Genomic DNA, 19,094 nt, shown 5'->3' on the forward strand with positions numbered 1-19,094 from the left:
CAGCATTTGTCTTCCTCTGACTTCTTTCACTTAGCAAAATACCCTCGCCATCCATCCATGTTGTTGCAAAGGGCAAGGTTTCATTCTTTTTTATGGCCGAGTGGAATTCCATTGTGTGTACGCGCCTCATCTTCTTCGTCCATTTGTCTATCGACGGACGCATCGATTGCTTCCGGAACGGCGGCTTCTTAATTAAACGTCGTCGGTGATCCCTGCCTGTGGCCGTTCTCTGCTCCATCCCTCCCCATCTCTCTGGCGCCCTCCTCTGCTCTGGACCCCAGAGGCGGGAGGCAGGAGGCTCGCTCCTGCAGCCTGCACCCTGCTCCCCTGCCGGCTAGCTTCCTGCTGGCTGGCGTGGAGTCTGCGAGGCAGGGTTACCCTGGGGCAGAGCGCGGTCTGGATCCGTCCCTGCCAGCCCCTCCCTCCTCCGCCTGCTTTCCCCGGCTGTGGCTGGGTCCCTTCATGATTCCGGTTCCTTCTCTATGGCTTCCATCCTCGCTGGTTTTTTTCGGGTCGTTTCCACCCCGGGGCTCTTTCCTCCCGTGTCCCTTTGACCTGGTGTGGCGACGGTCGGTCGTGTTGACGTTCGGCACTGCTGGGCCCCGCGTGCCTTGGCATCCTCCGCACGTCTGCGTAGCTGCCCGCAGACCTGCAAGCTGGGTCTTCACTCACTGCTCCTGACCCACCTGGATCGGATTCTGCCTCCAGGATTCTGACCGATGCGGTCACTGTGTTTCACTCACCGTAGGGCATGGGGACCTCACTTAATTCACTGGATGGTCTTTCCTCTCTGTCCTGTGCCCCAGCTAACCTAGGCCCATGTGGACCTTAGGGCGATCTCTGACTCCTTACAGTATCGTGGCACAGTGGCATCCGCCAGCCGAGGAGCCATGACCCAGGTTTCTGTGCACATAAAGCGCCGGCTAGGTGGAGGTGAAGGCGACTGGACTTTCGGGGGCCGGGACCTCGGGAGGCCGAGCTGGACGCCTTCCTTCGCTGGCTTAAATCGCGCAGAGACGGGTTATGCATGTCACTTAACGCGGCCGCTCCCGCGTGTCCGCCCTCTCCCTTCTCCTCGCAGCCTCCGGCCGCTCCCTGGGACCCAGGCCCCATGCGCTGGTCCGCTGCATCTCCACGCGGGGGGCCGAGCTTGCACTGCCTGTGTCCCCTGGAGTCAAATACGCAGCTGAGAGAAGAGCCACCGTCCCCACACCGGCTCATCCGCAGGCCGATTTTGTTTTCCTTTGACTCAGGGCTTGGTGGCACCTGGCGAGTGTGACCTTGAGCAACGGAGGGACCTGGGACTTGAGAGCCGGGCGGTTTCTGTCTTCTGAAGGATCCGTGCTGACTTTCAGCGAACTCTGGGCGGCAGGCCCAGCGCGTTGGCCGGCAAAGCGGGGCTCCTCTCTCTGTGTGGCCTGGAGACTTTGTCCGACGGCTCCTCCACGTCCTCTGGGGTGGGCCCGCTGCTCGGCATGATGATGTGGTAACGAGGAAGCCACAGGACAATCGCACGAGGCCCAGGAGGAGAGCGGCCCACGGCGGGCACCTCGAGGGCAGTGGGCGCGAAGCCAGCCAGTTGACACCCAGCGGTGCTGAGGACACAGGCGTCCGGGTGGGGGCGGAACAAGCGAGCCTGCTCATTTTCACATGGGACTTGCACGCTTCAGGCTCCAGCATAGGGACCGCTCCGGTGACAGAGGACTGAGGGTTTGTGGACTTGCACCGCCCTGTCTTACACCGTGGAAACCAACCAAATTCTGCTCGTTTGGGGGTTTCCGGGCCACCCAACATCTCTAGGTCTCCTTCTCTAAGGCCGTCTGTGAAGGGCGTGGCTCGAGTCGGGTCTCCCTGGGGCTAACCACCTTTGGCTGTGGCTGTCAATGAGAACTTTGTGTCTAAGTGGGTCCCAGTCCCCCCAGGAGAATTTTGATGCTAGGGCGGGTATATGCAGGCAAAATGGCACCAGATGGGTGCCTCAGGAGAGACTGGGTGCTGGTGTAGTGACATGCCAGCTCCTCCATCTTTCGTTAAGGGTGGTCCCCCCTGGGGGCTCTCATTCTGCGGCAGAAGGTCCTCAGGCAAAGAGAGGCAGTGGCTGGGGCTGGAAGCAGGGTGGCCTCCGTGACAATGCCAAGGCGCAAGGGCACGCGGTGGGGGCGGGTGGTCACCGACGGCCTCTGCTGCAGTGGAAGTATTTACCACACAGCGTGCGAGCCTCGGATGCGTTTTCACACCACCCCGTCTTGCCCTTAACCTTGGATGTCATTTAAGCATTCACGCAGAAATTCACCCGTTTCCCAGGAAATGGAACGCGGAGCGGGCTTCTTAGCTGCTTAGTTCGATGTCTCCTCTTCTTCCAAGGTCAGCCCATAGATGCCCAGAAAAGCAATATCGAAAGTGAGTAAGAGGCGCTCTTCTGAGCTGTCCCGGGCATCTGTTATGCAATTGGACTCCGCAAAAAGCAACAGAAATGACTCATGTTTTCAAGGCCAAGTGGAGAAATATCTGTGATTAACCTCTGGCTTCAATTCCACTTTCTTCTGGGAAATCGGATGCACTTGGGTACCACCTTCTTGGGCTCTCCGGCAGCCTGGAGGCCAGTTAGGAACTACGTGTCTGGCTTTCTTGGCAGCCAAGGGATGACGTAGCCCCAGAGGTACACTGATAAATATAACAATTATCTCTATGGGGGAAAAAAAATCCCAAAGCTCCTATTTTTAACATGTGCCCATTTCCGTGGTGTAAATGTTTCACCGTGTCTGATTTCAAGCTACCAATGGTTTAACAACTGGCTTGAGAAATTCCTGAAACGTTACTACTTGGCTCCTGTGAGCGGCTACAAGCTGGCTGCAGACGACCACTCCCGGCCTGGACTCTTGTGCTTCAGAGCCGTTCTCTGCAAATCCTGCCGGGAGCTTCAATAGCTAAAATGGTACCAGCCCCGCAGGGAACGCGGGAAAGCAGTGGCTGACCCACGACCCTCTCTGCTAAGGGGACCAGAACCCCCCAGCATCCCTGCACAGACCCTTGCCAGCTCCGACACCAAGGGAGGGTAGGAGAGGGGAACCGGGGGCATGGCTGCTACTGACCAGCAGAGGCAACGAGGCGGAGCCCCCAGCCGCAGGGCCAGCCCTCGTCAGGCTGGAAGGCAAGTCTGTCCTGTAGACTGCTCTGCGTTAACCTTGGAGTTGAGGGTCCCAGGTTCTCAGTCCTGAGTAGCACACCCTGGTGGAGGCAGCCGACCCTTGCTTTGCCAGCGCGATCTTCGCCCGAGTTTGGTAATCACTCAGTCACTTTTCATGAGTCACTTTTTAAGAGAAGCAAGGTAATTTGTGAGTATTGCACAGAGCCCAGCGTTTGGGGGCACGGCTGGTGGAACTCAAGACAAACGCCAATTGGCCCGCGAGAGTGGGCCTTTGTAGCCAAGGAGACAGGAAGCGAAGACTCTAGAAGAACTTCAGCCTGATTTGACTAGTCAAATTAGCTGACTAATTATATTTAAATTAGTTGACGAATTCTTCTAAATTGGTGTTTCAATAGAACTCCAGGAAAAGGTAGATTGCAAGGTGGGAACTGGGTTAGGAGATAGTTTAAAAATACCTACATTTAGGATAATTGGAGAAATTACTTTTGGAGACTCGCCAGGAAAATTTTATCATTAAAGAGCGTGGCATTTTGTTTGAACCTCAGTTTTTGACAAAACTCACGTGCTCACTCGGCAAAGCAGTGTTTACCCATCGTGTTCAGTTGACAGGTCAGTGTTGTGTTTCCTTTGAACGTGACCAGAGCTTGACACCAGCTTCACATCTTTAAAGCTTCGCCGTCCCGGGCTGAGGACGGCGGCCCCAGCCAGCGGCCGACTTCTCCTGTCGTTTTCCTCTGCGGAGCCGAGAGGTTATGGTTTCACTTGCAGGTTTCCACACGGGGAACAAGCGAGCAGTTCTGTTCACTTTTTACTCTACCATAGAACATCTCAGGGCTTTGGGCTGGAACCAAACAATAAAAGAGGAGGAAGGAAACCCTCTCACCCACCCAACAGAAGCCCTGGGGGTGCCGTCTTTGGGGAAACGGAGTCGGGTGGTGGTGCGCAGCAGACGGCCGACGGGGATGGACTCGGGGGCTCGGGCGTGGCGGAATGATTCCTCAGACACCGGACTATGCGCCTCGAAGTTATGTGTGTGTGTGCGTATGTGTTTGCAAATGGATGTATGTATCTATCGTCTATCTATTATCTATCATCTCTCTCTATTATCTATCATCTATCTATCTATCTATCTATCTATCTATCTACCTACCTACCTACCTATCTATCATCTCTCTCTCTCTCTCCCTCTTTTTATCATCTACCATCTATCTATCATCGGAAATCTAGGTGGATTCTTACTTTTGAGTTCTTGAGACACTTTAGGATTCTTATACTACTTTTTGCTTATACTACTTTAAGTTGGGCTTCTGATATTTGCAACCCAAAGAAAGCTCACTATTGAAATCTCAAATGAGTCAGAGTCAGGCCTGTCCAGGGCATAACCGCAGCCCAGCTGAGGGGAACATGGCTCAGTCAGGGCACACAGCTGAGGGAGGGGCCTCTGGGGCATGAGTCTGTGAGACTTCTGAATTATTGAGGGCGGAACAGGAAAATTGGAGATGGAACGTCCCACAGAGGGCACAGGAGGCTAGGAATGGGTCGGCCATCTCGCCTCGAAAGGAGGATGGGAGAGCGTATCTTAAAATCTTGCCAAGTAGCCCTGGATTCCAGCACTTCTATCTTGCCTCAGGAGTGTCCGATTAGACGCATTCTCTTTGTGAGTCAAGGTGTCCTTGTGTGAGCTGCTTAAAAGGATGCGCATTGCTACACATAAAGAATGGACTCGAAACAATGGGTAAAATTTCCCCAGCGACGGCCTTTTGGAGGTAAGAAGTTAGTTAATGACTCAATAATAGAATCAGGGTTGACGATCACCAGAAAGCCTTAGCTACAAAGACCAAGGCCATAAGAGTGTGAATTGGGCCTGAGTTACAGGGGACAGATTCAAGCTCACATCAGGAACAAGGAAAAACAATTTCAAAGCGTGGAAATATTTGCGGTCTTGGAAAAAAATGTAAAGTATGCCCAGCATCTGGCCGTGCCCAATCGGCCTTTTCCTGCTGGCCTCGAAGCCCTTCTGTTCCCAGGAGATCTGTGACAAGGACAGCCGCACTGTGGGGCAGCTGGCAGCTCGGCAGGTCCGTGGTTCTTCCCCTTCTCCGAAGAGGCACCTTCGTCACGGAAGGATAAACCTTAGTTGCTGAGAGAGATGCAAGAGGTGATCTGGGGTTCGGGAGTGGGGTCCCCTTGTTCCACAGCGCCCGATGCTGTCTGCGAGGGCGTTCTACATTCCTCTCGAGAGAAGGCCCACGGCTGTCATCGGGTAGTCCCAGGCCTTGCGACTTCAGCCGGTTAAGATCCACTGTCTGACCCACTCATTACGGATGAGGAGACCGAGGCCTGAGGTGATGGCCTTGTGGGCGGGTCACCGCAGAGGTTAGATGGGGAGGAAATCTCCAGAGTCCCAGAGGGCTCCTCCAGCGTTATGGTGCTTTGTAAAGAACCCATCGGTAGGTTCCTAAGGAAACTTAATTTGCTTCAGAAAGTCGTGAAGGCTGTAAGGCGGCCGTCCTCGCCTGGGAAGTAAAGTACATAGAGCGGAATGCAAGAGGTTGTTATAATGCTTCTGGTTATGACTCCGTATTAAAAAAAACACCACTCGCCAGGGCTCTTGAAGCCCTCTGCAAATATTAACTCATCAGTCTTCATATGGGCTCCGTAGCCAGGATTTTTTTTTTTACTTGAGAATTATACTTCTACTTCCATTAGACTTATGGCATCTTAAGAGTTAAGACTCATAAAGCAAAATAAAAGGCCTAAAAATAAATGAGAAAATATACCTAACGGGAGGAAAAGGATCTGAGACAAATCATTTACTATAGCTGGGCGTCCGATCTGGCATTCAGGTTCCTGGCCGCGGAGGCAGAAGGCAGACGCAGTGTTCACGTTTCGCTCACGGACCCAAGGCAAACTAGCCCTACTTCCATCTCGCCGTGGGAGAGACAGAGGAGCTCAGCTGCCGTGTGTTCTTACGCAAATAACTTGTCACTGAGAGCCTCAAGGTCCCTAGAATCACTATCAATGAGCCAGGCTCTGAGACAGCCTCTCCCGCTACTAGGCATGGCCTATGGTTCTTGAGCAATAACTTCCATTATTCCCCTTGGTTTGCCTTTTATAGAACCAGGGTGATAATGCGTGATGCCCTCTTCCCACAGAGAGCAGGATGGACGGAAATGAGAATTTAAGAGGCTTCACCGACCCAACGCCATGTTGACAAGCCTCCCAGAGAGGCGAGGGGAAGCGGGGAAAGGTTCCGTGATAAGAACGATTCTTTTCAGCAGCTCACGTCGCTTTCATTTTTCCGGAAGCCCCTGCAGAGATCAGCCTTAACTCCTCATGGACTCAGAGCTGGTCACGTGCCCGCTCTTCCAGCTTTGCCTCTAAGTGTGATCGATGACTCCTCGACGGTGCCCCAGCCGCCTCTCATTCTGACGCCCCAGCGCCGGGACCTCACACTGCAAATCCCCCCCATGCGTCAGCCGCAGAACTGCAAGATAACGCAGGTGTCCCACGGGTCAGCATAGCAAGTCTGCCAGGAAGTGATAATGGCCAGGGGATCACACCCGGCTACCGCCTTACTTCCTTCAGTCTGCCTTCCGTCACTGCAACTCGGCCTTTTCCAAGGGCACCAGTGACTGCAAGGTATGATGGGAGAAGTGCCAAACCGATCAATCGATTTTTAAAAATACACTTACAGTCTTTTTTGGTGAATATGAGAGTAAGGCAGATCTTTAAAAACATAAGAAAACCGTAAACAGTGTACAGACAATTATGAAAACACCTACAATTGCACCATAGACTTAACAACCCTGGAGGTGTGTTGTCATCTTTCTCTGAGAAGAAACTTGCCATTGAGCTGCTGGCCTCCAGCAGTGAGTGCCCCCCGGAGCTGCCACGTTGTTGGAGAAGAGGCCACACCCTCCATGGCCAGCCCCCCGCTGTGAGCATGGTCAGGAGGCCAGAACCTAACAACACAAGTCCTACCCAAGGTAGGACTCTCCGCGTGGGCTCCAGAGAGCCCTCATGGGTTGGCAGAGGCCAGAGGACGAGCCAAAGGTGATGTGCTACGTTCCGTGGGAAAGGCCGGGCATGCGGTTCACTGGCGCCATCACCAGTGGACATCGGGGTGGGGGGGGCAGCATCACTGAGAAATTTGAGGGAGGTTCTCCAGTTTGCTCTGTTCTCCTGAGCCTTTCCATCCCTTTGCCCACCATCCGGCAGGGCGATTTAGGCATTTCTCCCTTGTTCCGTGTGGGCTACGGTTTCTCTTCGGAGTCGCCCTAGGCCATGCCTAATAGTGGGAGAGGCTGTCACAGAGCCTGGCTCATTGATAGGGATTCTAGGGACCTCGAGGCTTCAAAGCACAGGAGACCGTGGGCCAGCCCCTTGCCATCAGACGCCAGATGGCCACGGTTATGAAAACAACCAGCAAAGTTGGAGCGGCGGCGAGGGGCTCGACTTGCCAAGAATCGTATTTAACATTCGAGAAAACGTGGCGCCTTCGGGGAAGAGCGGATGGGCCTCCAGCAGCGCCGCGCCTCATCCATCAAACCAAGGAGAAGTGAGCGCATGTGAGCAGGAGGCCGAGAGTTGTCGCTCAACAAAAAGTCACGGACGCAGACCCGAGCCAGGTTCGGACTTGGAATCCACTGGCCGAAGAGCCCCCTGGGTTCCCAGAAGGGTCCCCCAACATCATCACAGCCGTCTGAGTTAGCCCCGCCCCCCGTCCTTCCCCGAGGGGTCTGCGGCCTGGACACGGCAGGGAGGACAACGCGGGGGCACGCCGTCCCGAGGACTTGCAGTCCGAGGGTCTGTGTGGACGACGATGGTCGGAGTGTCCCCACGGTCCCCTGCTGGAGCGAGGGCACGTGGGGACCAAGTCATAAACGGCACCCGGCCAAAGCCCAACTCGGACTGTGGCAGGCGGTTGGGCGGAGCCGCCCGCCGGCCCTGTCCCCGGTCCCCACTGCGTCATCGGGAGCGATCCAGCCCACAGCGGGCAGAACCGCCGCGTCGGTTCGCTGGTTCATGGAGTGAGAGTTGTAGTGAGATGTCGCCTCCTCCCCTCAGTCCGAGATAATGAGTAAGAGACGAGCACATCCTATTGGGGGGGCGGGGGGGGGGGTTGGTGCATTAGGGCCATCATCAGAGGCCGAAAATGCAGAGCGGCGGTCTCAGTCCTAATCGCAGTTAATTCGCCAGCCTGGCTCCGCAGGGTGGACCCGGGTGCAGACGGATCTGTGGGGGGACCCGGGACCCCTGGCGTGCCAGCCACTCAGCAGCCCGGGTTCGCACGGCCGCGCCCTGTGCCGTGCGACCGCCGATCTGGCGAATGTGTTCTCCTCCATCTCAGTCGGGAGAGAGGACCCGAAACTGTTCGCATTCACCCGTAACAGACAGAAATGTACATTCACAGCTCATCCCAGGAGCCACGTCCGGGCTCCCGCCCCGATCATAACATGGGCCGGAGAGCCTCGCCCCCCTGGACCTCCTGCAGGCATCGAATGCGTCCATCCCATAGATGACGTCGCGCGGGGATGTTCTGGGGGTTGCAAGAGTCCCGTGGAGCTATCAGCTGTGGCCACTGCTTTGAAGTCCTTGTGCCGGGGGCTCAGCAAGCAAGGGGAAGTCTTTATCTTGCAGGAGTTAAATTATGAACAGAGAACAATGTAAAAATAAAAAGGGGCAAAATAGTCCTTACGAATACCAAACATCTGCTTTCTGCTGCGGGGGCTGAGGATAATATTTTCCGTTTTCCACGTTTCCTCCAATGTGGTTATATAACTCTTCAAGAAGGGTATATATTCATTTCAAAAAGCGAAAAAAGCATTTTTGGCTTTTGTGGAAAAATAAAACATAAAATTGTCATTTTAAAGACGTATTCAGATAGAAGATTTCAGAACATTAAAAGAAAGTCCATTTGGATGCTACCTCTAAACTCCATTAACACTAAATCGGAACACAAACGTTCGGTTTCGAACGACTTGAGTTTCTGCAGGGAAGGCGGGAAGCTCTGCCCTCATACACGGCACGCGTGGTTTCCTTTCCTCTCTGAAAAGCAGGCCGAGAAAGCCCCGGATGGCGAAGCAGGCGTGCAAACCGTCCCAAACACAAAGCACGGGATTAGAGTCTTCGTAGCCCTTTAACTGAACAGATGGCAACCAGTGAATCGACAAGAAAGTGGAAATTCTGACTTGACAATCGAACCAAAACAAAACCCACATTCTCCCTAGCAAGGACAGCGCTGCTGGCTCTGAGGGGCACAGGGGTTGAACGGAAACCTACAATTTCTGTTTCTCTTCCCCGCGGATCCGTTTTCCCAGTTGTAACGACTGAGTAACTTACTCTGCGAGGCGGGGCCTGTTGATTGAATTCCCTACCAGGCTGGCTGCAGGAACCAGGAAGCCCGGAGCGGGATCAGCAGCCGGGATGCTTACAGCTCCGTGATGAAAACAATCGGGTCAGATCCGGGAGAATGGCATTATCCTCCTTAGTGTCACTCAGGGACAGGGAGGCTAACCATATGGCGCCCACCCTGGGACTGTCTCGATACGTTTCATTATTTCAACGGTGACAAGGACCATCCACCGTAATAAAGATGCCGCAGTTCACAGGAGACCCTCTGCACGCAGGGACTCGGCGCCTGCGTTTGAGAATTAGGGTCGCGTGCTTTTTGAAGCAGCCACGCTGAACCCCAGGGGCTGGTTCCAAGCGGGGAGTAGCGGAGGCGTCTCGGGGCCCCTGGCCCGCGGGCTTGCAGGAGGACGCCGCCCTCCTCCACATCAGCTCGCTGCCCGGCGGCCCTGAAAAGCGACAGAGCACGTCTACGGGTCTGGCGGCCCCTGGCTGAGCGCACCCCACAGCTTTGATGTGCCCACATGGTTCTAAGTTCAGAACTAGCTCAAGGCATATGCCCTTCCCATTCTTTGCACCCTTTTGTCTGGAGGTAACCGATGCCATTAATTTCTGGTTTATCTTTCCTGTGTATCTTTTTGAACAAATGAACAAGATATGCATATATTTTCTCATTCTCCCCTTTTCCTCCTCATCGATAGTAGTGTACCTTAGCTCTCTTATGTACTCCCCCAACTTTTAACTTAATAATGTCTCCCGGAAATCCCTCCATATCATTTTTTGTCATTCTTTTGTACAGCTGCATAGTACTCCACGGTGTGGGCGCACTGTAGTTCGTTGACCTGTTTTCTTAGGGCAGGTGTGTCTGGATGGTGTCCCATTACAAACAGTGTGGAATGCACAGTCTCGTCTTCATATGTCAGACTGGCAGATCCCAAGGTAAAAACGAATGTGGTTTTGTTAGAAATTGCCAAATTCCCTCCCGTAAGGGTTGTACCAATCCACATTCTTGCCAGCAAAATGGGAGAAGCCTGTTTTCTCATAGTTTTGCCAGTGCAATGTATTGTCATACTCTTGAATTTTTGCCAATTTAAATAAGTGAGAAATGGAATCTCAATGTAGTTTTAATTTGCATTTCTGTTATTATGAGTGAGATTAAAATATTTTTATGTCTGTTGACCATTTTAATATCTTTTTGTAAATTGTTTACTCATGTTTTTTTTTTTTTTTTTTTTGGCCTGGTTTCCTATCTGACTTTTGGTCACTTTCAATCAATTTTTAAGAATTCTTTGTATTACAGATATTATCCTTTGGCTTCGATATATGTTGTGAATATATCCCTCAACTGTCATTCGTCTCTTAGCTTTACATATGGTGATTTTTTTTTTCCTGTGCAAAAGATTTTTTTCCATGGAGTTGAGTTCATCACTTCTTACTTTTATTGCTTTTCCATTGTGTCATAGTTGGAAAGCCTTTCCCTACACTAAGGTTAAAAAGAATTCAGCCGTGTTTACATATAATGTCTTCGAGTTTTTACACTTAAGAATCTGATTCATTTGGAGTTGATTCTTGCATATCGTGTGAGGCGTGGATCTAATTTTATCTTTCCCCAAATGGCTACCTCGTTTCTTTAGTGCCATTTATCAAAAAGTTTGTCTTGGCTCTGGTGATTCGAAATGCTATCTTTACTATATACTAAATTTTCACACGTACTTGGGGCCGTTTCTGGATTAGTTATTCTGTTCCACCTGGTCATGGTCCAGCCTTCACTGCTGTCCTTACGGAGGGCTTCCAGAACGTTTCATGTCTGGAGGAGCAACATCCTGGCACGGATTTGTTCCTTCCTTCTGTCTCCTTAGCTGTTCCTACACATTCAACTTTCTACTTGAGCATCAGTGTCAACTTTCCCAGGTTCGTGAAACTACTTGTCGACGTCTTTATTGGAATTTCGACATTTATAAATTTAAACGGGAGAACCGAGACCTTTACGGTGTCAAATCACCCTATTCGAAGCCCACCTCGCCGCCCGCTTTCTCAGATACTCTTGGTGCTACTGTATTAATTGGGTCCTTGGGAAGCAGACATTGAAATGAGGAATAGAAGTAGTTTACCGGGGGTCATGTTTGTGAAAGTGAGACCAGAAACGGTGCTGTGACTATATTGGGTGGAAGGAAGTGAGGGTGTGGACTTAATGACGTACATCGCAGCAGAAGGCCAACAGCAAATGAAAAGTGGGTGCGTCAGGACCGAGTGGTGTATGCATGGTGTTTAGATATATGTGACCACCGTCCGGGACCACCATTAGGATAAAAAGGACCGGGTCGAATGGCGGTGGCTCCGGAGCGAGAGCCGAGGAGAGGAGAGTGGGGCGGGGTGGTCGCCTCTCGCAGTGTCTCTTCCTTATTGATTTGTTTAAACCCTACACAGGTTTTTATTTTGTTCAACAACAAATCAATGGAAGACATACATTTCTAAACAGATTAATAACAGTCATAGATCATCCCTTAATAGGTCACCCATTAAGACCCAAACAATGTAATAGCGCCGTTGGAACGGATGTCTGAAAATGCAAGGAAAACACGACCATCAGAAGAGAAGGCAGATGGAGGAAAGGGTTAATTCGGAAGCTGGTTTAAATGCCAAGAATGGAATTCATTCCACGCCTCGGTGTTCTAAGTCAGAGGGGGATTTGCCAGCCCACATCAGCTGGCTTCTTAATTACATCCTTGCCTATCCAAGGCCCGTGGAGACGTCAATCAGTGTTATCCATGCAGTCATTCCCAGCACAGACACACACACGATCCATTATTTAACTCACATCCTTTATGTGCGAAGGCTCTTTCTCGGGTTGTCATGTGATGGAACACCAGTTAAAGGGTGAAAGACACACAGTTGGTTCAAACAGCTGTTTTGTTTATAATTGTTTCGCTTGTTGTTTCTTGAAGCCGATGGGTTATTTCAATGTCAGGTCGCTGTGGCCTCAGAATCCCCACGTGGCTGGAAGTCAAGGGGTGCCGGGGGTGCGGGGCCGCCGCAGCTGGCCCTGTGGGAATCGGATGCTCCCAGCTGGGGTGAGCGATCACGGAGGCTCAGACACCACGCAGACAGGCACCGTGCAGGCCACCAGGGCCATTTAATAACCACCCTCTTTCCCTCATAATTTGCTCCAGGAAGAATCAACATCTGAAAGTTCACGCTGAGCGGAGGGTGCCCATTAACGAACGTCACCATCTCCGCGCTCCGGAAACGCCTGGTGGACTTATTTCAAGCACCAGCATCATTCGCTTCGTGGTGACCGCCCGGAGTGCAGCGTGAAAAGGATTGGCTTATGCCACTTAACACAGCGTCCTCCAGGTTCATCTGTGTGCTTGCACATGCCAGGGCTGCTTTGTTTTTATTGTATTTTAAAAAATAACCACGGCATATATTGAAAGAGTACATGATTTGCTGTACATATACGCAGCGAGATGATGACTAGAGTCAAGCCGATAACGCGCCGTCTCTTTACGGCCACCACTTCCGTGTGTGTGATGGGAGTGTTGAACTCTGCCCTCAGCAAATTCCCGGGACCTGGTACAGCAGGATCACGCATCCTCACGCTGCCCACCAGCTCTCTCGCCTCGTTCATCCTACATAGCTGCAACTTTGTATCCTTCGATGAAGGACTTCCTTCTTTGTTGAAGGCTGAATGATACTCTTTGTAGAAAGACAAATACTGCATGATCTCGCTTACGTGTGGCATCTAAAGCAGCCAGATGCTCAGGAACAGATGGGTGGGTACCGGAGTCCAGGGGAGGGGGCAGGGAAAAGGGAAGACAGCGGTCAAGGGGTCCAAAGTTGAGTTATGCAGAAGTTCTGGAGAGAGAATGTTCAACTCTGTGACCGTGGTTAGTGACACTGTGTACGTACCTGAAATTCACCAAAAGGGTTGATCTTAAGTGTTCTAACCACACACACACACACACACACACACACACACACACACACTAACTTTGTGAGGTGATAGATATGTTAATTCGCTTGATGTTCATGATTACTTCACAATGTATGTGTATAATAAAACAGTAAGTCACATACCTTAAATATGTAAATTTTCATTTGTCAGTCCTTCCTGTCTGTTACGATCTGAATATGCCCCTTACCCCCTCCCCCCAAACTCAAAAGTTGGGATCCTCGCCCCAGAGGGGATGGTGCCAGAAGGCAAGGCCCGCGGGGGAGTCAGGTCATGAGGGCGGAGGTCTCACATCGGGGACTCGTGCTCTTATGAAAAGGCCAGAGAGAGCTGCCCCGCCCCTTCCGCTGTGGGGGACACGGGGGTGTCTGTGGCAGGAGGGTGGCCTGTCCTGACTGTGCCGGCACCACGACCTCGCCTCCCAGCCTCTACAACTGCGAGAAACAGGTGTCTGCTGTTTACGAGGTGCCCAGTCTGCAGCATTTTGTTACGGCAGTCTAAAGGACAAAGATGACCCTCCAATAAAGAGGGAGAAAAGGAGAAAAAAAAAAGATTTGGATTTGGTCTGTGTGGTAAGCAGAAGACTGATTCCCAAAAGGTGTCTACTCCCCAGTCCGCTGGGACCCATGAATATGGCAATAGGTGCTTCGCAGAGGTGATTAAAAGGCGGACGAGATGGGGAGACGATTCCAGATTATCCCTGCGGGCCCAATGGAGCCACATGGGTTTGTAAAAGCGGAGAAAATGTGTGTCAGAAAGATAGCGGCCTGAGCAGGTTGTGACGCCCTGACGTCAGTTCTAAGGTTTAGGGGGCCGTGCGCAAGGCCACCGGCTGCCGGCAGTGGCCCCACCTGGCAGCCAGCCAGGACGGGCAGACTTCGGCCCCGCAACGGCACAGGACTGAACTCTGCCAACGACCACAGTTAGCAAGGACCGCACGCCCCGCCCCCCGCCTCCCCACGCCCCCGGTGCCCCCCCACCGCCCAGTTCCCAAACCATAACACGGCCCCGTCTCCTCCTAGACTTAAGCCCAGTGAGACCCGCGTCGGACTTCAGACCCATAGAACTCCAAGCGGACACATTTATGCTGTTTAAGCTACCGAGTTCAAGGTAGTTTATCTCAGCCCTAGGAGACCGAGACAGTGCGGGCCCCATTTAGACTCAGACCGAACACGCCGTGATTGATGAGTGATGTCTGCCTAAGGTACGGGGCTGGGGAGCTGCAGCCCGTGCGCTAGACATGTGTCATTAGGCGGAACACATCCGTCAGTGGCCCGATGACGAGATGAGTGACACGAAAGAGTAAACACGTTCTGAGAACAGATAGGGCACGCGGGCCGAGAAGAGCCAGCCTAAAACGTGGGGGACAAGGGCCCAGAGACCCCCCCCCCACCCCGCCCCAGTCCGGGAGCGCGCCCAGCTGGGCACCAAGGATGGGGCCGTGGGGGTCGGAGCGGGGACGGAGGTTCACCGTGAGAACGATGCTAACGTCCCACAACGGTGGCTGGCAACGTTACCGTCCTTCCGGGGACATTTCGCCCAGCAAAGGAAGGAGAAGTGGAGCTGGTCGTAAGATCGCAGAGCGGAGATTTCTGACGCGGGGCCAGAGGGCGGAGAAGGGCAGGCGCTTCGGAGCCGTGGTTTTGACAAGCACACCCGTGGGAGAGCACGGGGTGGGCCTGCCACAGCCCCGCGCGGCATCTTCAGCCCGCCTCCCGGCGGTTCCAGCTCTGAGAGCCAGGCACCCATACACACACCTGCCGCTGCGGGCGGAGGCGTGGCTGGGATGCTGGCGGTCGGCCGGACGGGGAAGACGGTTTCCGGAGTTCTAAATCCCGACATGAAAAGGCGGCCCATGGGAACGTTCGCCCCACAGACCTTCTCAACGCGGCCCAGGAAGCTAACCAGGTGCAGCTGGGACCTTGGCCCACACCTGCCCCTGAGCTCACACCTGTCTTATCGGTCCATAGCGGCACCTTTTGATATGTTCTCCCCGGCCCACCTGCACATTCAGAAAGGTCAGCTTTCTCTCGGCCTATCTCTCTACTCACAGCACACCCGGGGGGGGGGGGGCAGGGCGCAGATGGAACCCTAAAACACCTGCCTCACTGCCAGGTAAGACTGCACATTGATCAGCAGACTGCAGATGGAGTCTCCGCTGGTGACCTACAGGGGCCGACTCAGCCTTCCACTGATGAAGATGGGGAAACAGACACATCGTGGGGTCCCGGCTCGCTCACCACGAGGGCGGGTACTGCTGCACACCAAATTAACGGTTGGAGGAACAAGTGGAAAAATTTTCTTAAAACATTCAAAAGACAAAAAATTATCAAAGAAAGAGGAAAAGAAGCCACCCACTTTACCATATCTCGGTGACATGTGTGCATTTCAAATACAGACAGGTAATCCTACTTGATTTCAGTTAGGGGAAGAAAGATTATTTAGACGGAAAGATATAAAATTTTTGTTCAGGTTGCTCATTATAAAACGATTCTTCAAGTAAATAGTAAAGCGGAAAAAAAATGTCACAAGGGGAGATAGACTACAAATAAACCGCGAACACAGAAATGAGTCCAATTGATAAATACCTAAAACTACTTTGCTATCGTGGTGAGGACGGTTAATTCGATTTTTAAGGAAGGGTTCTTGTAAAGAAGGGTCGGTTCTGAAGTAGAAATCGCATGGTTTTCAAAGCGCGTGGGGGAAGGGCGGGCGATGAGTGTGGCCGGAGGAGAAAGAAGGAAGCAAAAGCATGGTAAAGATTTTGTCACTTGAAGAGAGGAAGTCGCGGATGTTTAATTACCGATGTCAGAAGGAAAGTGGACTTCACATACGTATTTGTAAAAAATTAATTCGGAGAACACATACAGGACTTAACATTTTCATAGAACTATAGAAATAACAAACAAAGCTCCAGATAAAAAAAAAAAAAAACAAACTCGGAAACTTCGTCAAAAGTCAGGAATAAAAAAAGATAAAATTTAAAAACCCATCGAACAGGAAATACACACAGAATAATAATAAGAATAAGTGAGATAATGATAAGTGAAAACTGGATAAATTGCCTTGTTGAAAAACAAAGATTTTCACGCCGGCTACAAAAAAAATAAAGATGCTGCTATATTATATTATTACGGGATTCATCAGAAGCTCAAGGAAGCTGCCGCTAATGAACGGGCAAAGAGATACAAGCTAAATATATACGTGGAGACACGTGTGTGTGTGTGTGTGTGTGTGTGTGTGCGCGCGCGCGCACGTAAAGCTAAAGAGTTCGACGCAAAACTTATTAAAGGAATAGAGCTTTCACATTAATGAAAGGTACCGAAGCATTTGTCGTGTAAGCCTTTACGCCCTGAACGCGGCTGCCTCGCAGAGAGTCGCGGGAGGTCAAAGAACGGCCCGGCAGAAGCCGTGCTGGAAGACGACACCCCGTCCTCAGGCTTCGACGGATCGAACAGAAAAAAGGGACAAGCCGTGCGAATACTGCGACTAGCGCACGCGTGTGCATCATGCGTTTTAACTAATTAATTCTATCAGATTTACCGGACGCCTGCGTTTTGCTCTATCCTGGGAAACCAGCGATGAGTAAGACAAACATTCCCAGCTGCCCGGGAGCTGCGTCCGCAAGGCGGCTGCGCGGGCCCGACCGGTTCCAGGGGGCGGCCTCGTCTGAGCGGGGAGGGCCGCCGGGAGGTGGAGGGTCCGGCACCGGCGCCGGGGCTGGCCACGGAGTTTGCGGGACTGCCGTCCAGACAGCGAGGCGAAAGCGTTCCCGTCTCCTGCGGCCTCTCCCTCTCTGCCCGCCTGGCGTGTGGCGTTTCCTGTTGGCTGCGAGTCGGGGATGCTCGGGAAGTTTCACGCAGACTCCTCGGTGCCCGGGCGCTGTGTCCTGACTCTGTGCATGGGACACGCCTGCTGACCCTTCCCATGTCCCTAGCTGCAGTGGCTGATCTACCTCCCAGCTGCCCCCCAGCTCAGACGAGGCCGCCCCCTGGAAGAGATCGAGGGAGACGGCGGCTGAGAGCGGGTTGTGGGGGGAGGTAAGGGGGGTGAGCCTAGGCTCTGAGTCCCCCGGTGCACGCTCCGTCGTCCCATTGGACTTCGATTCATAAAACACAGATGCAAAGGGAAAGTTATCGAGAATGTCAGGGTGACCACAGAGAAATGAGCCCAGGCCAGGGGCCCCCTTCCGAGGGCACGGCCCTCTGTGACGGCCGTCCCACGAAGCCGGCCCTGCTCGCGGCCTCCGGTGAAGGCGGGCAGGGGAGAAGGGGGCAGGAACAGGTGTCGAGTCGGCCCACCCACAGTGTCTGTCACACGCGGAAGGCCTCCCGTTACTCTGGGTGTTCATCGGCACAGAACGAGCCTGAGTTAGTCGCCACTCAGAGCCTCACGACCCGAGGCGTCTGGGCCGCGTCCGAAAAGGTAGCCTTAGCGATTCCTTCACGCTCCTTGGTGGTTCGGCCTTCGCGCGTTTCATTTGGAAATAAAACCGAGGGGCAGGGGGAGGGTAATTGTGCGCAGAATATTTAACGGAAAATGGGAACCCGAGCGTAGCGGACCCTTCCTAGTCTATACCCCCCAGCACTATGCCCAGGTACGACTGCGTCAAACCCCAAATGTTCTAGCCCCTAAATGCCAACTCTGGTCTCCTTTCGCTCTCTCTCAGGTCCTGGTGTTATGTCGAGTCCTCCAGTGGGGCGTAGACATCTGGAGGACTGACTGTGTCGTCACACCTGTGAAGGCCACGGAGGGCGGGGGGGGGCGGGAAGAGGCGGCCCGAGCCCGTGGACCACTGTGAAGATCCGAGCCCCGTGGAAGGAGGGCGGGAAGGGGGACGGGGTAGGAAGTGTCTCAGGCCGCAGCGCCGCGGGGAGTCCTTGGACCCAGAGCCGCTTGTCCTGAGAGCTGCCCGGCCAGCGGGAATGGCCTTGCTGCTGTCACCCCGCACAGCTCAGGCCTCAGCGGGGAGGCGCTGGCGGGAGCTGCACCCTCTGCCAGGGCGCGGGGGTGGGTGGTGGGCGCGGGGAGGCGGCACCCGGGCCGTCGCTCAGCCCAGCGCCCTGCGGTGGGGGATCATGGCAGCTCATTTTCACAGCCGCCCGGCTCTCTGTGTCCTGACCTTGGACAGAGCCAGCGTCGACCACAAGGCAAGTTTGAAAAACTTTTTACTTTGCAGGTTCTTTGTCCATAGACACCACTTTGGAGGGTGTGGTTCGGCTGACCCACGAGACCCCCTCCTCCTCATAGTCACACTCGTGTGTAACCCCCTCCTCTTGAGGGTGGGCTGGGCCCAGCGACTTGCATATAGTCAACAGACTACACTAAAACGATGGGTGTCACCTTGGTGATTAGGTTACGAGACACTGTAAGTTTCGCCTTGCTAACGGTTGGCTCCGTTTACACTCTCCCTTGCTGCTTTTGATGAGGGGCAAGGTGGGGAAACCTGTGGGGTAAGGCTCTGAGTGCTTCCTCTAGCCAACAGTCAGCAAGAAACTGAGACGCTCAGCCCGACGACCCGCGGGCGCGGAAGGGCATCCTTCCTTGGTCGAGCCTTCGGATGAGACCGTGGCCCGGGCAAGCACCTTGCTGACAGCCGTGTGAGCCACGGAGCAGAGAACCCCGCTAAGATGTGCCCAG

The 19,094-nt window shown here is 53.2% G+C and overlaps 1 long non-coding RNA gene across 1 annotated transcript; it reads left to right on the forward strand.

The window, feature by feature from the left end:
• Positions 1-4,694: 4,694 nt before the first annotated feature.
• Positions 4,695-13,593, forward strand: LOC118613752. Its single transcript, XR_004955792.1, has 2 exons — positions 4,695-5,306; positions 12,673-13,593. It is a non-coding gene; the product is annotated as an uncharacterized LOC118613752 (long non-coding RNA).
• The last annotated feature ends 5,501 nt before the right edge of the window (positions 13,594-19,094 follow it).

The sequence above is a fragment of the Rousettus aegyptiacus genome, unplaced genomic scaffold, assembly GCF_014176215.1.
Source record: "Rousettus aegyptiacus isolate mRouAeg1 unplaced genomic scaffold, mRouAeg1.p scaffold_m13_p_2, whole genome shotgun sequence".
Taxonomy (NCBI): Eukaryota; Metazoa; Chordata; class Mammalia; order Chiroptera; family Pteropodidae; genus Rousettus; species Rousettus aegyptiacus.